This window comes from Simochromis diagramma, unplaced genomic scaffold (genome assembly GCF_900408965.1).
Source record: "Simochromis diagramma unplaced genomic scaffold, fSimDia1.1 OVJJ01000649.1, whole genome shotgun sequence".
NCBI lineage: Eukaryota > Metazoa > Chordata > Actinopteri > Cichliformes > Cichlidae > Simochromis > Simochromis diagramma.
Window position 1 is genome coordinate 1 of NW_024387444.1, and position 14,102 is coordinate 14,102.

The window sequence follows — 14,102 nt, forward strand, 5'->3', positions numbered from 1 at the left end:
CAGTCTCAAAAGTGACGTGATAGGAGCGCAAACTAAACCGACCACGACCCGGCACACTTTAGCAACGGGATTTTTCTTGAAGCTTTTATTTTTTATATTTCCGTTGTCACCACGTACACTAAATTTTGGCATGTTAGCTACATATTTATGTCCCATTAACATTTAGTATTTACTGTTTAGTCCCCATCTCTTTATCTTCGTCCCCTCTCTCTTTTCTAAATCCCTCTCCCTTTCAGGTGAGATCCGTATTTTTGCCATTTTATATTTGCATTTTAGATTTTGCATTTTAGATTTTGCATTTTAGATTTTGCATTTTAGATTTTGCATTTTAGATTTTGCATTTTAGATTTTGCATTTTAGATTTTGCATTTTAGATTTTGCATTTTAGATTTTGCATTTTAGATTTTGCATTTTAGATTTTGCATTTTAGATTTTGCATTTTAGATTTTGCACTTTAGATTTTGCATTTTAGATTTTGCATTTTAGATTTTGCATTTTAGATTTTGCATTTTAGATTTTGCATTTTAGATTTTGCATTTTAGATTTTGCATTTTAGATTTTGCATTTTAGATTTTGCATTTTAGATTTTGCATTTTAGATTTTGCATTTTAGATTTTGCATTTAAAATATGAAAAGTTAAAAATGTTTTACTAAATGTTGTAAAAAATGACTCGAAAAAAACATGTTTTTGTAAGATTTCGAGCTAAATGTGGAAACTTGTTGCTGTTAATTTCGGCATGTTTCAGTTTACAAACGGCGCCCCATATGTTTGGCTTTTCCAGTGTTTTACTTGTTCGTGAGTAAATCGTTTTGGCTGAGATTAAAGTTATTCGATTAAATTTAACTTCATTAATCCCTCGGGAGGGGTCCTCTGGGGTTTTCACAAAGCTGAATAAACGTCAAACAGAAAACTGATTAAACAAAGTGTGAGACGGTGGAGAATTGACGCCAGCGCCCGGTTATATTTTAGATAGCAAGGAGCAGACGCAGTTTCACTCCACCGAGGGAGCTCGTGACGTACTACCCGGCTTTCTTTAGACCGCGAAGGCGGGTCCTCAGGTGGAAGCAGCCTCTGAATTTGGACACCCCCGCTGTTTCCGGCCAGCCATAATAACTGTGACATTTAACGTATTTTGTCGAATAAATAAACACTGTAAAATATATTTACACCCCCCCCCCCAACAGCCGTTTTGAATGTTGGCAAGTATGAACCGTCTGCTCGGTGTTTCCTAAAACGTCAACGTTTGGCTTCACACCGACAAACAGACCCAGCTTCGGCACAAACCTAAACTAACTAACCGACCAAAGAGCCGCGTTAAGTGGCGATATCACTAACGTCACGTAACTTAGCCGAAGGTTAGCTAAATTTGACTTTGTAAGCCTTTTCATTACGCTAACATTTGTGATATGACTGTGTGACCAAGTGGTCGGCGGGGTTATGAACAAATAAATTGACAACGCCACCCAGGGGAATTGCACCCCCAGGAAATATATTTAAGAAAAATAGATAAAAGGAATAAAAGACCGCACAGATTCAAGGATGCACACTGAGGCAGGTTGGCTTCCAATATTAAACACAGTTTTATTTATAGAAATGAATAAATATTATAAATAATATTTTATAAATAAAATATTAAAGGTCAAGATGTAGCATCATTATTGACAGTGTCCTACAGTAAAAATAAAACCATCGTGGAACTTGGACTTACCAGCAGCCGTGGAACCAAAAGGAAATCACACAAAAAGAATCACTGCAGACCACCCAGTGCTGTACAAAGAAAGTGTGAAAACGACCCACCACCTGAGGTCCCAGGGCCACTGGCTCGTCCTCCTTCACTGAAATAAAACACAGAAAAATATGTTAAAAGAATAAGGACACTGAGCGTCAGGCTCGCTACAAATCATAAAAAGACTAAAACACACTCTAATAAAGAAACACACACACACAAAGGCTTATTCCCCACGGGTCAAACTACCACTCGTGCTGGTAATAATTATTCTCAGGCGTAGGCCGGTCTGGCTCCCCACCGGCTGAGACCGGCCACCCAGGCGATTTAGAGTCCCAGCACGACACTCTGGCAGAGTCACTTCAGCCCGATCACAGAAGCGTGGGTACGAGCAACAGTCCAGGGTAAAATAGAACACCAGGCGAACCCAAAACAAGGTAAGCCTACTTAACAAAAACAAGACAAGACAGCAGACTCCACCAAGGAGTCTCTTCCAACTCCACTCTTCCAATTTAGGTTGGGCAATTTGCCATGGAGGGGTGAGTACAGCAGTGAAACCCTGAAACAGATAAATGTAACCTTAAACTCTTATAGCTATGAATGCTAATAAAAGTAGTTCAAACGGCTTACCCCAGGACCGGAGGCACTATACTCTCATTGGTGGAGATAACACGAACACCTCTCTCCGCAATGGCAGAATTAAACAGACTGCTGCGCTACAACAGGCCGGAAAAGTATATTAACACAAATTCCAGTATTCGGAGGGAATCTGAGGTTAAGCGAGAGCATACCTGTAGCTGTCATATAATCGGCTCTTGCTCGTGTCAGTACGTCAGCATTTACTGCTGTATCGCACCTGAAGCTCGGGAAGAATTAATCCAACAAAACATCGGCTTAGCTTTATACGGGCTAGCGCCACCCTGCAATCAATGTGCAGGTGGGTTCCCAATTAACCCAATCACCTGATACAAGGAGCGAGTGCAGCGGAAAGAGAGCGAGGGTGGTAGAGTCGAGCGAGAGAGAGAGAAATGAGAGAAGAAAAAAACGGAAGGCGAGTAGCCCATCTGGCTACAACTGCACTATGCTGTTGTTGACTCCACTCCATGTAAATACAGGCCATTTACAGGCCATTTACTTAATTCTACAATTCTTTTCATTATTGCTAACATGTGTTCTGGTGTATATATGAAGTGGGATAAAAACCCAGAACTAACTTTTAATAGTTTATTTTCTTCTCCGCTTCGACTGTAGGCCATTTCCCCCCAAAACTTCCTCCAACCTATGATTCGCAATGAATCCTGGGATTATGTGGTGGGTCACGAACCATACACCTGAGGCGTCATTCAAATCTGTGAGCGCGCGCAAGGAACGCCGCGTCTTCGCGTGCTTTCCTTGTGACGTCACTAGCAGATCAAAGGCGTTCGCGCTTGCTGTGACCTGTCAGTAACGTCACAGACAACCGAGCCCATAAATAACGGCTCTCAGACAGAAAAATCAGAACTCGATGCTCATCTGTTTGCAAAACGTTCAGCAGTCGGCGCTCTGTAATACAAGAAAATTCTCACAGGCTCAGACGAAGAAAATCACATTTGTGACACAACAATGGAAACATTAAATGAAAATTCAATCGTGGTCACACCAGACCAGATTATCCCGCCAATCAACAGGTGCTTTGAAAGGCTCTCTGAAGTTCAGTGGAGCATAATAGAAAATGGAAAATGCGACTCCAGCGTCCATGCCGTGCTCGCTGAAATGATTTCTGAAATCATTCAGATCGCCTCTGCCAGCATCCTGCAGATTGCCCTTCCTGTTATTCAGGAACCCATGATAAGGGAAGAGTTTATGGATGAGGGGAAAATAAGGGTGTCCCTCGGAGACTCGATCTCAGCTGCCATCGCCGGCGCTCTTAATGTCTCAAAACAGCAAGATAAGAGCGCTGACAAGCTGACGCTGATGGTTGAGGAAGAGATCTCAGAAAAGGTCAGCTCAACCATTGCACTGATTGAAAAAAGCCCCGATTTCCCAGTAGACCCCGCCGTTTATGTTAGCGGCAAATTTAGTAGTATTAAGAAACTACACCGCATGGTTTGTGCGCTGCCTCATGCCTGAAAAGGTATGCAGCATGTAAGCTGCGCTGCCAGTGTGGGACAAATGGGTCTCATTCCAGTACAGAACGCACTGGTTCAAAACTATCAGTGCAATCAGCAATCGCAGAGATTTCTGTTATTCTGTCAACAAGGAGCTCAGATGGAGAGATGACAGGAAAAGATAAAGATGAGCTCCCAGAACAATCAGCTCTAACAGCACAAAGCAAATAAAACCGACTGCAGAAACGCAAAGTATCCAGGCTCCAACCCCAGTAGAAAATGGTTGCAGCTGACATCGTAAAGATACTTGCTAACATGGATTCAAGCAGTGAAGAGCTCTGTGAGAAATGTAACTTGCCCAAACCTGCCTTTAACGCAGGCTTAATTATCCACAAGGTGAGACACCACTTCTCCAAATGTGTGCCATCCACCTCACACGCCAGGCTCAAAGCACGCAAACACAACTTTTCCATGTTTGCAAAAAAAACCAATTTGAAAAAATGAAAACAGAGCTGAAAAAAAGAATAAAGGCAAACAGGAAACATTTTGTTTGTCTACAAAACATTTGCAGCCACCCCAAGAAGGAAACAGCGCCCTCCAATGAAAGTATAGTTTTCATTCTCCCAGGGTCAGTACCTGAAACGGCTGGTCCCCAGAGTACAGAGGCTCATCGCTCCCCTTCTCGACATACGGCAAGCCTGGGAACCGCAATTAAACGTTCTTCTTCAGTCGACTTAACGTCATTATATCAGACGTTAATCAGTTATTTGACAAATTAACAAAGAAAGAAGAACTCTTCCTCATCGATAAGACCTTGGGGGACTTTAAAAATAGTGGGCATATCAGGAATTTTACGGAGGACTTAGTGGCAAAAGTGTTTGATCTACTTACGGTGGATCGAGGCTATCAAATCCCCATACCTCTAATGGGTAGGTCCCTCTCAGATACGGTCATCTCCAGGACGCCACAATCAGTAGAGGGCTCAAAGCGTCGCATTTCTGCTGAAGTCCTCTATGTCCTCATAGATGACACAGTAGAAAGGTTTTTGCAGAAGCTTTTACTCTTCTGCAATGAAGAGGAAGATCAAATTGTTCAAATGGACAAGATTTCTGGGGCCCTGGAAGACATCCACAACTTTATTAAAAGAACACAGACCACAACACAGGAAAAAAGCCCTGCTTCAGATGGCAGAGGAAAAGAATCTGGTGCATCACTTCCAACACCACAATCTGGGAGCATTTCTCCAGATAAATGCTCTGTGGCATCTGAAAAACCACCTCAAATGCCACAACCTGGGAGCATTTCTCCAGATAAATGCTCTGTGGCATCTGAAAAACCACCTCAAATGCCACAACCTGGGAGCATTTCTCCAGATAAATGCTCTGTGGCATCTGAAAAACCACCTCAAATGCCAAAAACTGGGAGCATTTCTCCAGATAAATGCTCTGTGGCATCTGAAAAACCACCTCAAATGCCAAAACCTGGGAGCATTTCTCCAGATAAATCATCTGGAGCCTTGAGCCTGAAACACTCTCTCAAAGATTCCTCCAAAATATCAGAGATGGGTTCTGTGTCAGGTTCATCTTCTGATGTTGAGAAAATTTCCCATGACCTTGCGTTGCTCCTTATCATGAGAGTCATCCTTAAATCTAAACCTGAGACCCAAAAGTCTGCTGCTCGGATTGCAACTACTACAAAAGAAATAGACACGGTCATCAATCGTCTGAGCAATCTAATGCAGCCTGAACTCAGCAGCACAGCGTCTGCCACAAGTCTGACAAATGACAAGACAAAGTTCATCAAGAAAATAGCCAAACGCCTCATCAAGGAGTTTGGCTCCCCAGACAATGTCTTAAAGGCTTCGATGGCAAATGATTCATCTTTTGACGAGGCTCTGATTAGACATCTAAAAATCAGCCTCGGAGTCATCCCGGGTCCCCCAAAGACGTCCAAAATATCCAGGTTTTTTTCTGCGGTGGGAAAAACATTGCTAAAACCCTTCAGGTGGTTCACTAAAGCCAGAGATCATTAAAATGACCATTTTGGCTTTTCCCACTGCCCTGCTTCTTTTAAAATCTTGAAGCAGACTTTTAGCACCAAATCCTTTTTTTAAAAACATCACCATAAAATTTTGGGATCAGCCCTCAAATCCAAATTTTAGAACTGTAGTTCACGCCATCTCGTCTCCTTTTGATTTCCATCCCCCCAACCGGTCGCGGCGGATGGCTGTCCCTTCTGAGCCCGGTTCCGTTGGAAGTTTCTTCCTGTTAAAGGGAGTTTTTCTTCCCCACAGTCGCCTCGTGCTTGCTCAGAGGGGGATCATTTGATTGTTGGGGTTCTCTGTAGTACAGTAGGGCTTTGACCTTACAGTACAAACAGGGAGGAGACTTTGTGATTTGGCTTGATTTTTAAAATATCTAATTCGGCATGAAATAAAAAAAATCCAAATTAAAAATACATTCCAAGTTTGTTTGTGTTTTTCTTCTGTTGTCAAATATGTAGAAAGTGTTACACGTGTGATTTTAGTCATTTTGCATCAGTTTGTAGCCGACGTGTCTGTTTGTGATCATCCTGCATCTGTTTTTGTCTGATTTGTGTCTTAGTTTGGTCAATTTACATCACTTTTGTGGCCCAATTTAGTTGTTTTGCATGTATTTGTGGCAAAATGTGTGGACCCTGTTTGACGTTGCTATGTTTTGTCTTAATGCTTCACTTTGGTTGTTTATGTATGTGCTCATTTTGATTCTAGATGTAGACCTGGCATCTGAAAATTAGCAGAAAATTAGTTTAAATGCCAGCCTCCCCAGATTCAGAAGAAATTTCCTTTCAGCCATCTCACTTGTTTCATGTCCCCCCACATGTTTGTTCCCCTTCTTCATCTGAACCAACAAGAAGTGTGAGTACATGTCAGTCAGGGTCTTGGGCAGCTCTCCTCTCTGCTCTGTAGTCAACATGTGCTCCAGAACTGTAGCAGGGATCCAGCAGAAGACTGGGATTCTACACATGATGTGGAGGCTCCTGGATGTCTTCATGTGGGAGATGATTCTGGACAGCTCTTCATCACTGAATCTCCTCCTGAAGTACTCCTCCTTCTGAGCATCAGTGAAGCCTTTGGCAACCCAAAACATGAAACCCAACACTTTGTCCCGTCAATTCTCAACTTCTGATGCCATGGCAGAGGAGACCATTATTTTCCCGCCTTCCTGCATTGTTTGTTTGCTGTACTAAGAGATTGAGTCATTTTCTGCAACGCATAGCGGGACACATGTCCCAGATGTTGAACTTCACATCATATCATGCTTTGTAGATACTTGCAAATCTCTATAATATTAAAGCTTGGTATTCTACAGGGTGGGCCATTTATATGGATACACCGTAACAACATGGGAATGGTTGGTGATATTAAAGTCCTGTTTGTGGCACATTAGTATATGTGAGGGGGCAAACTCCTCAAGATGGGTGGTGACCATGGTGGCCATTTAGAAGTCGGCCATCTTGGATACAACTTTTGTTTTTCAATAGGAAGAGGGCCATGTGACACATCAAACTTATTGGTAATGTCACAAGAAAAACAATGGTGTGCTTAGTTTCAACGTAACTTTATTCTTTCATGAGTTATTTACAAGTTTCTCTTTGTTCACACCCATTGACATGTCAAAGAGGTTAACACGTGAGGAGCGGATCGAAATTGTGTTGATATCTGGTGAACGCAGTAACCGGGTCATTGCAGCACATTTCAATGCAAGACACCCTACGAGACCACCCATCTCCCATGCTACAGTTAGCAAACTGCTTCCTAAGTTTCGTGAAACTGGTTCAGTGTTGGATTTGCCAAAATGTGGACGCAAGAAAACTGTCACTAATGAAGAAACATCAGTGGCTGCCCTATCACCTAAAAGCCTTTTAGGTTGGGGTTTCTGGGTCTTACTGTCCCGTGAAAGTCTTTCTTATGTCCCCAGATGGTTTTTAAGGGAAACTTTCCTAACCAGCTTAGAGGCATCAATGTCAAACATGAAATAAAGGCAGGCTAGTGCAAGATAAGCCATTTTACCTGGTTTTGCAATACACATGCAACTCTGCCCATCAGTGTCACTTTTACAAATAGTTTTCAGACTCATATTAACAACATTAATCTGCGTATAACAGTCCACACTGACAGCACAGATTTTTAAAAATTATTTACAGATCCTTTATTATGACGCTCACGCTGGTGAATCCTAATTTTGAAACGTTCATTTGGTTGATCCAGTGGCGCCTTGAGGCCGTTCACTAATCTGCCCATGTTTCTATGAGCTCTTCTTATGTTTTGTAAATGAAATCTTAAGCTCGATAAAAACGTCAATACATCAAAGATAAAAGTAGCGACCTCAGTATTGCACTGTACTTAGACTCTAGGAATTGTAATAGTGCTTTATTATTACCTGAACTTTATAATAACTGTTACAGAATTACTGGAAGTTACAGAATAAATATGCCTGCTCCATCTCAGTCAGACTGTCGGGATCAGACGCTCTAAAATAACTTTGCTCTCGTGAAGCGCTTCAGACCAAGAGACAAGATGCAGGATTCTAACTTTGCACAAACCTCACATGCAAGTGAACGCATCACGCTAACGTTAGCCACCGAGCTAACCGTTTCGGTTTACCTGAGACTCCCAGCTCCACGCTCCTCTTCTCCGCCTTCTGAAGGCCCCTCCGCTGACAAAGGGTCGATGTTCCTTGACGCCATTTTTCGGTACAAATAAACTTGTCGTTTAGCCAAAAGCCACATTAGCTGATGACAGTTACCGTGGCAACAGCCTCACAAGCGAAATTTGGTGCATTCGGGGGCGGTGGGAGATAAGATAATTAGTTGATAATTAGATTTTTGATGGAAACGGAAACAAGCAAAAATGCGCACTTACTTTGACAGCTAATGATAATTATACTACTGTTTAACACTGCGTGTTTCTGTTTGAGTTAATCTAATTATGGTTCTGTGAAATAACACTCAGTGATTTTCAGAGTTCAGTCAGACTGATCTCAGAGTTATGTCCGTGATCACCACTGTATGAAAGCTTTAGTCATATTTAAGGGCAATATCACCAAAATACAGTAAAAGATCTCCTCCTTGAATGTTTCAGATAAAATGGAAAACAGACTCATGCAGTAAATATTCTTTTATTGGAGAGAAAACTGTGCAGTATAATTTACTTGAGATGTTGAAGATATGAGAGCATTAAACAGGCTGATGTTTGGGTAAGAGGCTCTGACAGGAGAGAGATGATACAGAAACATGACATCCTTATAAAATACTGACACACTTTATGAACGGACAACTTTTCACAGCTCTTTGAACTTCATATTTAAATGAGCTGCATACTTTCCCCACTGAAACCAGCACAATCCCTCTGTGATGAAAACAATATTTGAACTAAATATACTGTGGATAAATCAAAGCATTATCAAAGTTGTCCGTGGTTCCCTTATTTTTCCTTCTTTCCCTGTCAGATCCTGTCCTGCAGGATAACATGACTGAGTGGTTCCCTGTATGTAGCTGTTACAGTTTGTGTTGGAGATACTTCTGCAAATACAGGAAGCAAATATCTAAAAACTGTTTTCAATGTTTTTACCAGTCCGTCAACTACAGAGAGCTGTCTGTTGTCCCCCTGTTCTCCTCTATATCTCTCAGCTGATGCTGGCTCCTTTTTCTCCTCCTCTTCCTCACACACTGTCCTGGTGTCTCATCAGGGGTGGAGAGCCTCTGTCACGTCTCACCTTCTCAATTCTGACTCTGGACACTTGCAGAAGGAAATCAACCATGGCAGTTAGCAACTAAAGCCGCACAACTAAAACAGGACACAGGATCTGCAGAACATTGGTCTTTATAACAAGGTGACAACTCAGGTTGTTTGATATAAGCCTGACAAAAACAGCAGAGAAACAGGAGGAGGACTTCTCCATCTACTGTCTCTCTCGTTATTAGTGGTTTAAAACAGGATGAGAGCTCTTTTAAGGACAAACTTCAGCACAGCATGGTTGAGTCTGTGTCCTCACCACAGTTCGCGGGCCACATATTTGGTGAACCGTCTCATACATGCCAACCCTCCCGATTTTTTCCGGGAGAATCCCGAATTTCAGTGCCCCTCCTGAAAATCTCCCGGAGCCACCATTCTCCCCGAATTTCTCCCGATTTTCAACCCGGACAACAAAATTGAAAAAACATGGCAGAATTCATAGCGCGGCCCAGCCAATTCCAGTTTCCAACAATGGCGGCAGCTTGTAGTTTTAATATTACTCTTATTTCTCTTTCTGGGTCACAAAATAAACTTTTAAACTATTTTCAGGCGAGAATGTAGCTGTGTAAACTTCAAATATCTGAGACGGCGAGAACACCGGACTCCCGGCACATCGTCTTCAATCCCCCGCGGTCTTTCGCTACTCGAGTTAAACAGGATATATAAGTCACTTTGATAACTTCAAAATGTTCTGTTTTAAATATGAAAAGTTACAAATGTTTTACTAAATGTTGTAAAAAATGACTCGAAAAAACATGTTTTTGTAAGATTTAGAGCTAAATGTGGAAACATGTTGCTGTTAATTTCGGCATGTTTCAGTTTACAAACGGCGCCCCATACGTTTGGCTTTTCCAGTGTTTTACTTGTTCGTGAGTAAATCGTTTTGGCTGAGATTAAAGTTATTCGATTAAATTTAACTTCATTAATCCCTTGGGAGGGGTCCTCTGGGGTTTTCACAAAGCTGAATAAACGTCAAACAGAAAACTGATTAAACAAAGTGTGAGACGGTGGAGAATTGACGCCAGCGCCCGGTTATATTTTAGATAGCAAGGAGCAGACGCAGTTTCACTCCACCGAGGGAGCTCGTGACGTACTACCCCGGCTTTCTTTAGACCGCGAAGGCGGGTCCTCAGGTGGAAGCAGCCTCTGAATTTGGACACCCCCGCTGTTTCCGGCCAGCCAATAATAACTGTGACATTTAACGTATTTTGTCGAATAAATAAACACTGTAAAATATATTTACACCCCCCACCCCCCAACAGCCGTTTTGAATGTTGGCAAGTATGAACCGTCTGCTCGGTGTTTCCTAAAACGTCAACGTTTGGCGTCACACCGACAAACAGACCCAGCTTCGGCACAAACCTAAACTAACTAACCGACCAAAGAGCCGCGTTAAGTGGCGATATCACTAACGTCACGTAACTTAGCCGAAGGTTAGCCAAATTTGACTTTGTAAGCCTTTTTCATTACGCTAACATTTGTGATATGACTGTGTGACCAAGTGGTCGGCGGGGTTATGAACAAAATAAATTGACAACGCCACCCAAGGGGAATTGCACCCCCAGGAAATATATTTAAGAAAAATAGATAAAAGGAATAAAAGACCGCACAGATTCAAGGATGCACACTGAGGCAGGTTGGCTTCCAATATTAACACAGTTTTATTTATAGAAATGAATAAAATATTATAAATAATATTTTATAAATAAAATATTAAAGGTCAAGATGTAGCATCATTATTGACAGTGTCCTACAGTAAAAATAAAACCATCGTGGAACTTTGACTTACCAGCAGCCGTGGAACCAAAAGGAAATCACACAAAAAGAATCACTGCAGACCACCCAGTGCTGTACAAAAGAAAGTGTGAAAACGACCCACCACCTGAGGTCCCAGGGCCACTGGCTCGTCCTCCTTCACTGAAATAAAACACAGAAAAATATGTTAAAAGAATAAGGACACTGAGCGTCAGGCTCGCTACAAATCATAAAAAGACTAAAACACTCTAATAAAAGAAAACACACACACACGAAAGGCTTATTCCCCACGGGTCAAACTACCACTCGTGCTGGTAATAATTATTCTCAGGCGTAGGCCGGTCTGGCTCCCCACCGGCTGAGACCGGCCACCCAGGCGATTTAGAGTCCCAGCACGACACTCTGGCAGAGTCACTTCAGCCCGATCACAGAAGCGTGGGTACGAGCAACAGTCCAGGGTAAAATAGAACACCAGGCGAACCCAAAACAAGGTAAGCCTACTTAACAAAAACAAGACAAGACAGCAGACTCCACCAAGGAGTCTCTTCCAACTCCACTCTTCCAATTTAGGTTGGGCAATTTGCCATGGAGGGGTGAGTACAGCAGTGAAACCCTGAAACAGATAAATGTAACCTTAAACTCTTATAGCTATGAATGCTAATAAAAGTAGTTCAAACGGCTTACCCCAGGACCGGAGGCACTAGTGATGTGAAGTTCTGTATCGAGGCTTCGAAGCTTGTGTCGAGTAATGGAGGGGGCGTTTCCGCGAAGCGCGTATCGAGGCTTGCTTCATTTATGGGAGGAGCTGAAAATGATGACGTCCGAAGCCTCGCTGCCCGGCTGTACCACGTGACTGGTTCAGGAAGCGGTTCGAACTTTGCCGCGAGCTATGACAGCGATATAAACCCCTCAGACCCCATTCAAAATGTGGGTGTTTGATGGAGAGTTGCGGTTAGTGAGAGTTAGAGACAGTTTGGAGAGAGTTTGGAGGTTTAGGAGAGTCAGGAGAGTCAGGAGAGAAAGTCAGGAGAGAAAGTCAGGAGAGAATGGAGCCAGCTACGAAGAGAAGGATATCCTCCCCTGTGTGGGAACATTTTGAGCTTATATCTCCCAACAAGGTATGTAAATTTCCACAGAAGATGTATTTTCATAATACTGATGGTGCAAAACAATTTATGTTAAGCTGTCTTTACTTTTGTACAAGGTGAAGTGTTTGCTATGTGCCAGGGAGCTGGGATATAACAACAACACCTCATCCATGCTTAGGCACTACACAGCTTTGCATGAGAATAAGGGGAACACCGATTATGGAGCAAGACCAGGTGAGCCATCAAATGCCATGATACTATAGCATGCTGTAATGTTACTAAATGATATAACAATATCATACAATGCAATAAGTGACGTGTGTGATATTTATATTTGTGCTTTGTTTTTATTGTCTTTCCATACTGCCAGCATAAATATACACAGTATACTGCATCACTACAATATAGATGTTTTACACACTCCTTTTGTTGTTGACATTTACAGGCTGTGTGCAAAATGCCACACTCTTCAAATTCATGCCAACTAATATTTTTACGTCCAGTAGGTGTCCCACTAGAGCAAATGAAGCTTCAAGAAGCTTCGCGTTGGGGTGAACCAATTGGATGAAAAGCTTCAGTGCTTCATGAGGCTTCATCTGCCCATCACTAGGAGGCACTATACTCTCATTGGTGGAGATAACACGAACACCTCTCTCCGCAATGGCAGAATTAAACAGACTGCTGCGCTACAACAGGCCGGAAAAGTATATTAACACAAATTCCAGTATTCGGAGGGAATCTGAGGTTAAGCGAGAGCATACCTGTAGCTGTCATATAATCGGCTCTTGCTGATCAGTCCGTCGCAGTACGTCAGCATTTACTGCTGTATCGCACCTGAAGCTCGGGAAGAATTAATCCAACAAAACATCGGCTTAGCTTTATACGGGCTAGCGCCACCCTGCAATCAATGTGCAGGTGGGTTCCCAATTAACCCAATCACCTGATACAAGGAGCGAGTGCAGCGGAAAGAGAGCGAGGGTGGTAGAGCGAGCGAGAGAGAGAGAATGAGAGAAGAAAAAAAACGGAAGGCGAGTAGCCCATCTGGCTACAACTGCACTATGCTGTTGTTGACTCCACTCCATGTAAATACAGGCCATTTACTATGGGGCGCCGTTTGTAAACTGAAACATGCCGAAATTAACAGCAACATGTTTCCACATTTAGCTCTAAATCTTACAAAAACATGTTTTTTCGAGTCATTTTTTACAACATTTAGTAAAACATTTGTAACTTTTCATATTTAAAACAGAACATTTTGAAGTTATCAAAGTGACTTATATATCCTGTTTAACTCGAGTAGCGAAAGACCGCGGGGGATTGAAGACGATGTGCCGGGAGTCCGGTGTTCTCGCCGTCTCAGATATTTGAAGTTTACACAGCTACATTCTCGCCTGAAAATAGTTTAAAAGTTTATTTTGTGACCCAGAAAGAGAAATAAGAGTAATATTAAAACTACAAGCTGCCGCCATTGTTGGAAACTGGAATTGGCTGGGCCGCGCTATGAATTCTGCCATGTTTTTTCAATTTTGTTGTCCGGGTTGAAAATCGGGAGAAATTCGGGAGAATGGTGGCTCCGGGAGATTTTCAGGAGGGGCACTGAAATTCGGGATTCTCCCGGAAAAATCGGGAGGGTTGGCATGTATGAGACGGTTCACCAAATATGTGGCCC

At 42.5% G+C, this 14,102-nt stretch overlaps 2 long non-coding RNA genes across 2 annotated transcripts; both read right to left on the reverse strand.

Moving 5' to 3' along the window:
- Positions 1-1,610: 1,610 nt before the first annotated feature.
- On the reverse strand, positions 1,611-2,541 carry LOC120722586. The gene is made up of 3 exons (XR_005693538.1): positions 2,358-2,541; positions 1,977-2,286; positions 1,611-1,836 (listed from the first exon to the last, which is right to left on the reverse strand). It is a non-coding gene; the product is annotated as an uncharacterized LOC120722586 (long non-coding RNA).
- Positions 2,542-8,959: 6,418 nt separating this feature from the next.
- LOC120722589 lies at positions 8,960-12,041 on the reverse strand. Its single transcript, XR_005693539.1, has 2 exons — positions 11,380-12,041; positions 8,960-9,593 (listed from the first exon to the last, which is right to left on the reverse strand). It is a non-coding gene; the product is annotated as an uncharacterized LOC120722589 (long non-coding RNA).
- Between the last annotated feature and the right edge of the window lie 2,061 nt (positions 12,042-14,102).